Here is a 12764-nt window from a genome sequence, read left to right on the forward strand (position 1 = left end):
CCCTCGCCAACACCCTGAATTGGAGTGGGCAATGATGGACCCGCAGGGCACGGATCCAACTACCCAAGTGATGGTACACTTTGGTCGTGAGTCAGTAGCGAAGATTCGGTGACTGAAAGATCAGTAGAAGGCACAGCAGAAAATCCTTAAGAGATACCGACAAGTGATAGACGAGCAAAGGGTGTGCCTCAACCTTCCAAGATTGTATGAGGAGCTTTCCCATAAATTTCACCCATAGATGTTGGAGTCCTTTTTATGTAATAAGACGTTAGTAGAACGAGTCAAGTTGAGTCAAGTCGAGTCTATTAGTGCGGTGTGAACATTGATGTGCCTAGTTAATTTATTATTATGTTTATATGTGAGTTGGCTTTTTATAATGAGTGCTGGAACCTTGTGGGCATGTTTGCAAGTTCCATAGTTAAGAATATTAAAGTTTGAGTCAATAAATAAATGGTTGGGTTTGGTACATCTTGTTCTCTCGGATCTGTTTTTCGGAGCAGTCTGTCCTTATCTCAATGCCAATCTAAATCTACTTGACCAAAAATTATGAAATTTTTATGGAAACAACTAGACTTAAGTATATTTCCAATGATTCTGGAATCACCCCTATGTCTGATCTTGTTTGTGAGATATGGCTGTTTAAAGTTAAAGTTTCTGCGCAGTCTGGAATCTGGAACAGTTTTGGTTGTATCCTGTTTTTGAGTAAACTAACCACAGAATCTGGGCATATGTTCTGAATAAAAGTTGTAGATAATTTTTTAATATTTCCAACCATATAAAGTATGTCTGTTTTGGATATCTGAAACTCAAGATATGACTATTTTACCAAGCTGCTGATGTTGGAACTCGTCCAAAAAATTTTCAGAATGTATTTTATATCTCTGTAAGTGTCTATAACTTGGAAATCTCTAAATTTTAAACATTTGTGTTGGATGTCAGATGTCTGGAAGAGGAAGAGGCTGAGGTCATGGAGGTGTTCCCCCACATCCACCACCACCACCACCACCGACTATTGAGCAACTCTTGGCAGTGCAGACACAGCTTATGCAAGCCCTGGTGCAGAATCAGCAGAATCAACCAATTGGTGGAGCACCGCATGACAAGCGTGGTGAATTCTTGAAGGGCTATCCCCCGGTGTTTTCTCATGCCACTGATCCACTAGAAGCAGATGATTGGTTTTGTGTAGTGGAAAAGCAACTCAACATAGCGCAAATAGGCTGGCTTCTCATCTGAACTAGATGGTCTCAACTACTCAAAGTGCCTTCATAAAAAAGAGATTCATCCAGGACAACTTCATGCTTGTCCAACAGACGGCAAGGTTTCTCCAACACCAGAAACAGCCCCGGGTTCTCATTAAACTAGATATCATGAAAGCTTTTGATTCGATGTCCTGGCCATTCCTCGTAGAAGTCATGAAGAAGATGGGTTTTGGTGTAATTTGGTGCGACATAATTTGTGGACTCCTAGCATCTTCATCAACATAGGTCATACTAAATGGTGTCCCTGGTGAGATAATTCCTCACAGGCGAGGACTACGACAAGGTGATCCATTGTCTCCCATGCTCTTTATATTGGTGATGGATGTACTTGCTCGTATGGTGGCAAAGGCCTCAACCGAGAGACTTCTGCAGACCCTTGCAACTCAGGCTTTGTCTCATCAGATTTCCTTGTACGCGGATGTGTTGTTTTATTCCTTCGACCCACTTCCAGTGACATCAATTTGATCCTAGACATTCTGCAACTTTTTGGTGAAGCATCTGGTCTTAAAACCAATTTACAGAAAAGCAGTGCTTATCCCATCCAATGCTCAGAGACAGATATTATGGTGCTGCAAGATAGCTTGCCGTGTGCAATTCTAGATTTCCCATGCAAGTATCTTGGTATACCCTTGTCTATGCATAAATTAACTAGAGCACAAATCCAGCCGATAATTGACAGAATTGCAGACTTGCTACCTGGCTAGAAAGCAGACTTGATCTCTCGAGCTGGGAGAAGAATACTGGTCCAATTTGTACTCACATCAACCTTGGTCTATTTGGCAATGGCCCTGGACCTTCCAGCATGGGCTCTAAAGGCAATAGATAAAATAAGAAGAGGATTTCTCTGGAAGGGACGCAAAGATGTGAAAGGTGGGCATTGTCTTGTGGCATGGCCCAAGGTTTGCCGACCACCAGATCTTGGAGGGCTTGGAATCTCTGATTTGCAAAGGCTGGGATGGGCACTTAGAATGAGATGGCTGTGGCTACAGAAAACTGAGCCCAATAAACCATGGTCGGTCTTTCCTATATAGGTTCATCATTCAGTAAGAGCTCTCTTCTCTACGGCAATCATTTCAGAGGTGGGTGATGGTGCTCGCACATTATTCTAGAAAGATAGATGGATCAATGGACAACGAGTGGCTGACCTTGCTCCACAAATTTTTGCCATTGTTAGCAAAAGAAGAGCTAATAAGAGGACTGTCCTAGAAGCCCTTACTAACCATGGTTGGATTGTGGATATCCAAGGAGCTCATACTATGGGAATCATCATTGAATTCTTAGCGCTATGGGATATTCTCTCGGAGGTGGTTCTGCAGCCTAAAGTGGAGGATGCTCATATTTGGTGTCTATCGACATCAGGACAATATTCGGCAAAATCTGCATATGAGGGTTTCTTCATTGGTTCCACTGTATTCAGGCCTCGAGAGCGTATTTGGAAAACTTGGGCCCCAGGAAAATGCCGCTTCTTTATGTGGTTGGTAGCACACAACAAATGTTGGACAACAGATAGGCTGGCACACCGAGGTCTCCCACATCCTGCTCGCTGCCCCCACTGTGAACAAGAAGAAGAAACTATCAATCATCTACTAGTCTCATGTGTGTTTGCACGCGAATTTGGGTTTATTTTGCTACGAAGAATGGGTCTACAGGCCCTTTCGCCACAAGATGAACCCTCCTTCGATGATTGGTGGGCCAAAGCAGAGTCTAGAATGGATGGTTCACACAAAAAAGGACTCAACTCGCTTATCATCCTTGGTGCATGGACAATTTGGAACCATCGCAACCGGTGTGTTTTTGATGGGACTCCTCCTAGCCTGGCTGGAGCATTGCTGCTCGCAAGTGAGGAACAACATTTCTGGAAGCTTGCAAAGGCTCAGGGAAGCTCCTTCCCTTCTCTTGAGCCTGTAGATAGCCAGTAGGATCCTTTTGTGGAGGTGAAGTCGTTTCCTATATTAGTAAAAGGCGCGTGTGTTTGTCTAAGAGCTTAGGAGTGTGAGTGTGTGTTGTAAGGGCTCTTGCCCCCCCTTTTTTCTTCTTAATATAAAGATACGCAGTTCTCCTGCGTGTTCGAGAAAAAAAATGACCAGCAGAAGGTGACAACTTCAGGGAGAAGATCAGGACTGGTGGAAGGCATTCGAGTATGGACATCCCGCTAATGCTCCTTCTATCACCTAGTAGGAGTTTAGAAAGAATTTTAGATCCTACCACATACCTGAAGGATTGATAGAGCTCAAGCAGAAGGAATTTAGAGCTCTGAAGCAGGGGTCTATGTCCGTGGCTGAGTATCGTGACAAATTTTCTCAGTTGTCATGTTACGCTCCGAATAAGGTGGCTTATGATGCTGATAAGCAACACCGCTTTCTCAAGGGCTGTATGATGGTTTGTAACTCTAGCTTATGTCCAATACATACCCCAATTTTCAGACACTGGTGAATCGCGCTATTGTTATTGACAACAAACGCAAAGAGATGGAGGTCAAGAAGAGGAGGCTTCAGGGACATGCCTCTTGAAGTAGTACCCGTCCACACACCAATCCTCAATAAGGCTTCTAGCAGATGTACCATGGACCACCCAATCAGTGGAATCATGGTCAGTACCCTCAGCGCAACCCGAACCAGCTTTAGAATGGCAATCAATGCCCCCAGCAGTAGAGTGGCTAGCAGACACCACGACAGAGAACACCCAACAACACTCCCATGAAGATCAGTGCACCTAGTACCCCCAACGTATGCTATTGTTGCGGAGAAGTTGGGCATTATGCTAACCATTGCCCCAGAAAGCAGAATCAGCAAACACCCCAGGGTCAGCATAGTAATCCAAAAGGAACGCCTCAGAAGCCAGCACCCAACACAGGAAAGGTGAACCATGTGTCTATAGAGACGGCGCTTGCGGAACCAGAAGTCATGCTCAGTACGTTCAATGTCAATTCCACTCCTGCCACTGTTCTTTTTTATTCTAGAGCTTCGCATTCATTCATATCACAAGAATTAGTTAGAAACCATAGCATACCCTTATGTGACATGCCCAATCCCATATTAGTAAACTCACCAGGAGGTAGTATGCAAGCTTCGTATCATTGTCTTCCGACTAGTCTATCCCTCAGGGGGTAGAGTTTAAAGTGAGCCCCATTGTGTTGAGAACATCTGGTATTGATGTGATCCTAGGTATGGATTGGATGATGCAACAACAAGCACTGATTCAGTGTAAGGAGAAGGTAGTTGTTGTGACCGCACCAAATGGGGATAGAATCAGTGTTGATGTTGTAGTACAAGCACATCCAATAGCCACAGTGAACCAGCTTGATGATCGCGTCAACAAGGAGGACCCAATAGTGGATGAGTTTCCGAATGTGTTCCCTGATGACTTGCCAGGTATGCCACCTGACTGCGACATTGAGTTTATTATTGAATTATTACCTAGAACTGCACCTATAGCTAAGCATCCATATAGAATGGGGGTTAATAAATTAGAGGAACTTAAGAAACAGATAAAGGAGTTACAGGAGAAAGGTTTCATTCGTCTTAGTTCTTCACCTTGGGGAGCACCGGTTATATTTGTTGACAAGAAGGATGGTACCCAGAGAATGTGTGTTAATTATCGGTCACTAAATGAGGTTACTATCAAGAACAAGTACCCGCTACCTAGAATTGATGACTTGTTTGATCAGTTGAGAGGTGCTTGTGTTTTCTCCAAGATTGATCTTCATTTTGGTTATCATCAGTTGAAGATTCGTGTAACCAACATACCCAAGACAACTTTTACTACGAGGTAGGGTTTGTACGAGTACACCATTATGTCCTTTGGTTTGACCAATGCACCTACATACTTTATGTACTTGATGAATAAGGTGTTCATGGAGTTTTTGGATAAGTTTGTGGTGGCATTTATCGATGATATACTGGTATTCTCCAAAATAGAAGAAGAGCACACTAAGCATCTAAGGTTGGTCTTCCAAAAGCTCAGAGAACACAAGTTATATGCGAAACAAAGCAAGTGTGAGTTTTGGTTGAAGGAAGTTTCTTTTCTAGGTCATGTTGTCTCTAATGGTGGAATAGCAGTAGATCCAAGCAAGGTGAGAGATGTGTTGGATTAGAATCCACCAATTGATGTGGGAGAGATTCATAGTTTCTTGGGATTGGCTGGATACTACAGAAAGTTCATAGAAGGTTTCTCTAAACTTGCCAAGCCTATGATATCTTTGTTGGAGAAAAATACTAAGTTTGTATGGTCCGAGGAGTGCCAGGCTAACTTTGAAGAATTGAAGAAGAGGTTGACTACCGCCCCAGTATTGGTTTTGCTAGATTTGAACAAGAGCTTTTCTATCTATTGTGATGCATCTCATCAAGGACTCGGATGTGTTCTTATGCAAGAAGGTAGGGTAGTGGCCTATGCATCCCGATAATTGAGAAAGCATGAGCTAAACTATCCTACTCATGATTTGGAGTTAGCAGCAGTGGTTCATACTTTGAAAATATGGAGCTAGCTTCATTGACCTCGGTGTTTTGCTCCCCTATTGCCCATGCCTGCGCTCGCTCATGATAGATTGCAACTGCCCTAGCTAAGGCTTCAAGGCACTCACTGTCGAGTCCAGCTCGCTCGATGTGCTCATCTGGTACCTTCTCGACATCAAACAACCAATAGATATCCATGTCGTGGCCCCTACTGTTAGCATCCAAGCTAGAGGAGTTGTACTTAGAGTTCTATCTTGAAGGTTATATGGTTGGGTCTGCCAATAACGAGAGATGGTGCCTCTATGAGTTGAAGTTGGAGATGGGCCCAAGCATAGGGATGGAGAGTGGCAGACACTGCCGGCAGCACATCCTATCCCTCTACATAGACAACGTCATGGTTCGTTCCGACGATCCCTTTGCTGCAGAACTTCCTCCCTTCAATGATGATGGCTCATTAACACTCCACCAAAAATGATATATGTCTACATCTGCTACGATGCAAATGAAATCACTTTGCAGGTTATTTCACCTGTGGAGTGGAGCTTCAAGCATGAATTAGCATGGCTTCCAATGTCCCTCACACACTTCTTAGCCTTGGAACTGCATCTCTGAACAGAGGGGCATGTTTTTGGAGTGCTTGTGTTGCAATTGCTTTGGATTAGAACCATCATACAAAGGCTTAAGGTCATACTGGCTGGAGTGGTAATGATTCTGTTCTCTTCACCTTTTCTCACTCTGCACCTCTTAGATTCACAAACAAATATGAAGCATCAATGCTGTTACATGTATACTTTCATGCTTTTCCAAGATAGAAAATGCTGGGAGAATTGTGACTATGATGTTCCTAGCAACTGGAAAAATGAACTAATGTCTTTGCCTTGCTTGGAGGTGGCAGAATTTCAAGGCTTCCGTGGACATGATCATGAGATGGATTTCCTTAAGCTTCTATTTGGATCTGTGCCATGCCTAAAGACGATGATCGTTCAACATTTCAACGAGGTTGTAACAACCTAGCTGGGTAAGGCATTAGAGAGAGAGGGACGGGTCATGAAAGCCAAAGGGAAGTTTGTGCATGTGGCACACACAAGTAGACCTTTTTGTTCTTTCAAAGGCTAAATCCATATTAATTAGTGTGTACAACACATATACGATAGTGTTGTAAGTTACACAAGTGTAAAGTTAGACTTGCTGCTCGGTTTTTGGAGAGAAAATACCAAGGGAAAGGAAGGGGAATTGGCATCACCCATCTAGATGCTAGCATGGGAGGAGCGCGAGATGGGCCTTCTTCACCTTGTCCTTTTGTGCCTTCTTGGCCTTCTTCGCCTTGTCCTTCTCTACCTTCTTGGCCATCATCGTCTTCGTAGTGAGGAGGCCTTTGCCTTCATTGCCTACCATGTCGTTCACTCCAAGGAGAAGTCCAGACCTTGCACCCGCGAAAACATAATCAAAGATGATAGTGGACAAATAATATTTGTGCGTAAATGGATCATGGTTTTAGTAGGTTGTGATGCAATTTGGCCACATGAGAGTTTGAGAAACCAATATGAGTGGCATAGACACAAACATTGCACAACCAATTGATCTTGGAGCTCCCGATCCCCATGGAAAAAGGCATATGGAGTAATTTTCTTTTGTCTAGAAAGATAGAGAATAGATCTAGTGTAGAAGTTAGGGGAAAGGATGCAACATAAATATGGAGAGAATAGTGAAGGTTACAATGTGTAAAAATGAAATAAAGGAGAATGGGAAATTAATAGCGAGCCAATCCCATGCAACATATATTATAGAAGTCATACATCATCAACGATTGAGATCTCAAGCATGAAATTGGAATTTTAGCTAGGGCGCGCAACCTTAGCCCTCCCAATCCTTGAGGAAAGGCATCATCGTCAGAGAGAGGTCATGAAAACCAAAGGGAAGTTCGCATGTGGCACACACAAGTAGCCCTTTTTGTTCTCAGAAGGCTAAATCCATATTAATCTATGAGTACACCATAGGCATAAGTGTGGTAGGCACACAAGTGTAAAGGTAGCATGCCTAATAGTTGATCGGCCAAAGGAGGGTATAGAAGGATTACCTGACTATTAGCCCGATGGAATATCTTGTTTTCAAAGTTGACAGGAGCCCTTCTGAGTTCCTCGGTAGAAAGTCATCCATGGTAAATATGGTCCAATCTACATGCTTGGATTAAATTGAACATGTTCGATTAGGTTAAAAAAGGATTGGATGTGAGACATCAAAGAAGCATGCTGAACTTTTGTATATGACTAATGAGAAATACATTAGTGGATCCTTAGAGACAAAATAAGTCAGTTGATAACCAAACTGCTCTTCTTTATGGAGATAAAACAATGAAGGAAATTTGGATCAACAACACCAAAAAGGTCCACATTTTTGAAATCACTGCAATATATATACTCCAAACCAAAATGCCTTATCCACACATCACTACACTAAGATAGTATGACTGATAAAGTAGTAACAGTATGAATGGTGGACCAAGATCAATCAAATTAAGAGTTTAAGACACTAACGACTGATCTATCTCTGGAACATATAAAAGGAACAAAGCATCTATTTGTATTGAAGTATACTCAACGCCCCAACTAGTCATACTGAGAAAACAAATCTACCTAGATAGCTTAGTACCTACAAGTGAAATATTGCATTGGATCCACAAAGCAACAATTCTAGAAACCAAAAAAAACATGAGCATATCAAACCCAAACAATTTTTTTAGGCACAAGACACGACAACAACAGAGTGAACCAATCGAGTGTATCTGCGAATCTGAAATCAGATCATAATCTAGGTCCATGACACCAGAAGATCTTGATTTGGGAAATCACTACAATATGTTCCAAACAAAAAGGCCTCATCAACACATCAGTACACTAACCTAGTATGCCTGATAAAGTAGTAGCAGCCTGAATAAAATTGGGTCTGGGTGGACCAAGACCATCAAATTGAGACACTAATCGATGGCTGAAACATATACAAGGAAACTTCTGTTTGGAATATATAGAAGGAAACTTAACAACTAAGCAATCCTCTTAACACCGCAGTTAGCCATACTGAGTAAACACTCTAGCTAGTTAGCTTATTGGCTACAAGTGAAATCATTGCATCAGGTCCACAAATAAAGAATTCTAGGAAGAAAGAAAGCATGAGCACATCGAACCCAAGCAATTTTTGGTAAGCATAATATGCGGCTATGAACAAAGTGTTCCGATCGAGTGTATCTATCAATCTAAATTTGGAGCCCCCGCACATGGAAAAACAAAAAAAAACTGAGTTGGTAAGGCGAATGTTACTGGCTACATACCAGATCCACAAACAAAGTAGCCTATATTAGTTGGGTTTCTTTTTCCAAAAACAAAAAAAACTGAGTTGTAGCATGCTCTAGTCCTGAATCCTTGGAGTTTTTCCACACTTTGCTGCTGTTGTTACCTGAGTTGAGTCTAAACTCTGAACTTTGGTAAGTCGGATGTAACTGGCTAGTATGTTAAAACCAATGGTGAATGTTAACTGACACATGTGTGTTACAGTCAAACAAATGGTGGCAGCAAAATGTAGATCACAGGTCGAGTAGGAAAAGTGATCTTATGTTTTTGACATTGGATGACCCTATCAAGCTATCACCCTACTATACTTTGACTGCCCTACTTAAATAATAACAAGTAGTTATAAATAAATTACCAATGTATAACAACGACAAGTAAGAATGGTGGCAAGTGGCACTTGCTACCTGGTGTTGAGAGAGAAAACCAAGGGAAAGGAAGGGGGACTGCCATCACTCATCTAGATGGTAGCATGGGAGGAACCGGAGATGGGCCTTCTTCGCCTTGTCCTTCTCTGCCTTCTTGGCCATCGTCATCTTTGCAGCGAAGAGGCCTTTGCCTTCCTTGCCTGCAATGTCATTCACTCCATGGGAAAGTCTAGAGCCTGCACCTGTGGAACATAATCAAATATGATAGAGGACAATTAATATTTGTGCCTAAATGGATCATGATTTTAGTATATGTTGTGCTACAATTTGGTCACTTGGGAGTTTGAGAAACCAATACGAGTGGCATACACACAAACATTGCACCACCAAGTGATCTTGGTGCTCCCGATCCCCATGGCAAAGAAAAGGGTTGTAGAGTCATTGTCTTTTCTCTACAAAGACAGAGAATAGATCCAGTGTAGAAGTAAATGGAAAGGAAGTGAAATAATTATGGAGAGAATAGAGAAGGTCACAATGTGTAAAATGAAACCAAGGATATTGGAAAACTAATGGAGAGCCAATCCCATTGAACAGGTTCTATAGAAGTGATAAATGACCTACAATAGAGATCTCAAGCATGAAATGAGAATTTTAGCTAGGGCACGCAAGTAGCCGATGGTACTTGGCAGCAGACCAACAACCTTAGCCCTCCCAAACCTTCAGGTAAGGCATCATCATCATCAGAGAGAGAGAGAGGTCATGAAAGCCAAAGGGAGGTTGGCGTGTATGGCACACACAAGTAGCCCTTTTGTTCTTGCGAAGGCTAAATCCATATTAATCTGAGAGTACACCATAGGCATAAGTGTGGTAGGCACAAGAGTTAAAGGTAGCCTACCTAATAACAAGAATTTTTAAATAGATTACCGATGTATAACAGCGACAAGTAAGCATGGTGGCAAAACACACTTGCTGCTCGGTGTAGAGAGAGAGAAAAACAAAGGGAAAGGAAGAGGAATTGCCATCACTCACCTAGATGCTAGCACAGGATGAACCATATATGGGACCATCTTTGCCTTGTCCTTCTCTGCCTTCTTGTCTGTTGTCGTCTTCTCAGCGAGGAGGCCTTTGCCTTCCTTGCTCGCAATGTGCTTCACTCCATCATAAAGTCTAGAGCTTGTACCTGCGGCAACGTAACCAAAGATGGCATTAGGCAGTTAATACTTGCGCCTAAATGGACCATGATTTTAGTGGGTCGTGCTGCCATTTGGCCATTTGAGAGTTTGAGAAACCAAAAAGAGTGGCATACACACAAACATATATTGCAACACAAAGGGATCTTGGAGCTTCCAATCCCCATAAAAGAAAAGGGCTATAGAGCCATTTTATATTGTCTATGAAGATAGAGAATAGATCTAGTTTACAGGGAAGGAGAAAGGATGCGGAATAATTATGGACAAAATAGAAGGTTACAATGTGTAAAAATGAAGAAAGGAGAGTGGAATTTTTTTTGCGAAATTAATGGTGAGCTAGTCCCATGGAGCGGGGTCTATAGAAAGTCATACATGAGACAATCGAGATCTCAAACATGAAATAAAAATTCTAGCTAGGGCACGCAAGTAGTCAATGGTACTTGGCAGCAGACGGACATCCTTGATCCTCCCAAAACTTGAGGCAAGGAGTTATTAGAGAGAGAGAGAGAGTGAGGTCATGAAATGGCACACACAAGTAGCTCTTTTGTTCTTGCGAAGGCTAGTACTGTCGACAAAAGATGCTCGGCAGTCCTCCGAGGGGTATCCCACGAAGGTAGATTGATCTGTGGAGGTGCACATGATAGGAACCGAATGGTGACACAAGGCGCAGAGACAGCGATTTAGACAGGTTTGGGCCATATGATCAACGTAATACCCTACGTCCTGTGTCTTTGGTGTATTATATTGAATATGGGATGTGTGTAGATGTCGACTAGGGGACCCCTATCTCTCCTTATATACTCTGGAGGGGTAGGGTTACAAGGAAAGCATCATATTTGGTACTATACAATATCTTGCGGTGCACGTCGACCAGTGTCGTGCACGCCCTGATCTTGTAGGCTGGGCCACCTCTGATGGTGCGGCCCATGTCTTTTCTTGGGGATACCGGGGGTCATATCCCCCACAGCTAGTCCCCGGGCGCCTTGTATCCTTTGAGCAACGCTGTCTTAAACAAGTCCGAGCACTTTGACGTGAAGCCGATCAGTTTAACTAGTTAGGAGACCTCGGATTTAGCCAAGTAAGGCTTGCTAGAAGGATGTAAGGGGCTCAAGATAAAATTTGAAAATTCTTCCACTTAGGAGAAGTGTAGCCACTTAGACTCCGTCAATAAGGAGGGTAAATCAAGAAATAAGCACTACATTCACCGCTAGGTGAAGTGTAGCCACTTAGTCCCTGAGCCTGCTAGAAGATGAAGAATGAATCTTGTAGCAGGGTTAAAGAAAAGAAGTCTGAAAGCTTGCCACGTCATCTAACATGCACGTATCAAGACCCCAGACGTGCGGCCTAAGATCAGCACCCTGATCTGAACAGCATGGAGCAGCTTGATAGCACACCGATAAGACGTAGCAAAATCTAACCACCAAGGGAGTCCTCAGCTTGCTGGCGATGCTTGCACGAAGAATCCGAACACCGAGGAGTCCCCGGCGTAGCTGGTGATGTCCAAGCACCGAGGAGTCCCCGGCGTAGCTAGTGATGTCCGAGCACCGAGGAGTCCCCGGCGTAGCTAGTGATGTCCGAGCACCGAGGAGTCCCCAGCTTAGCTGGTAAGCCCCCAGCGTAGCTGATGATGAAGCACGAGCGACGAACAGTCCGGTCATCTGGTCGGCGATGATGTGAGCATTGAGTAGAAGCGACCGGCGAACAGTCCGATCGACTGGTCAGCGACGAAGTCCATGAACCTAGCGGTTCGACCAGTTGATCGGTGGAGAAGTTCGAGCACCAGGTGGTCCGATCACCTAGACAATGATCCTGCAATACAAATATGTAGAACGGGAAGTATATGATGTAAAAATATATGAACTCCAGAGAAGAATCAGCAATGGTGATGAAATAGCATATGCAGCTCGGTGATCAGTTGGTGTGAACACTTAGTGTTATTATGAAGATGTATTTATATTTAATATAAATCGTTCGACCAGTTAGTGTGTAGCTGAGTCTCCAGCCCTAGCTAGCCCGTTAACCATAACGCGGAGCGCGGAGCCCGTGTGCGTGAAGGAAGAACAAAGCGTTGCTAAGGAGCCGCTGCCGACCACCCATAACGCAGAGGGCAGACGCTCATGCGGGTGTAGGGAGGAGCCGGAGATAGGGCCGTCTC

This window comes from Miscanthus floridulus, chromosome 4 (assembly GCF_019320115.1).
Source record: "Miscanthus floridulus cultivar M001 chromosome 4, ASM1932011v1, whole genome shotgun sequence".
NCBI classification, from domain to species: Eukaryota; Viridiplantae; Streptophyta; class Magnoliopsida; order Poales; family Poaceae; genus Miscanthus; species Miscanthus floridulus.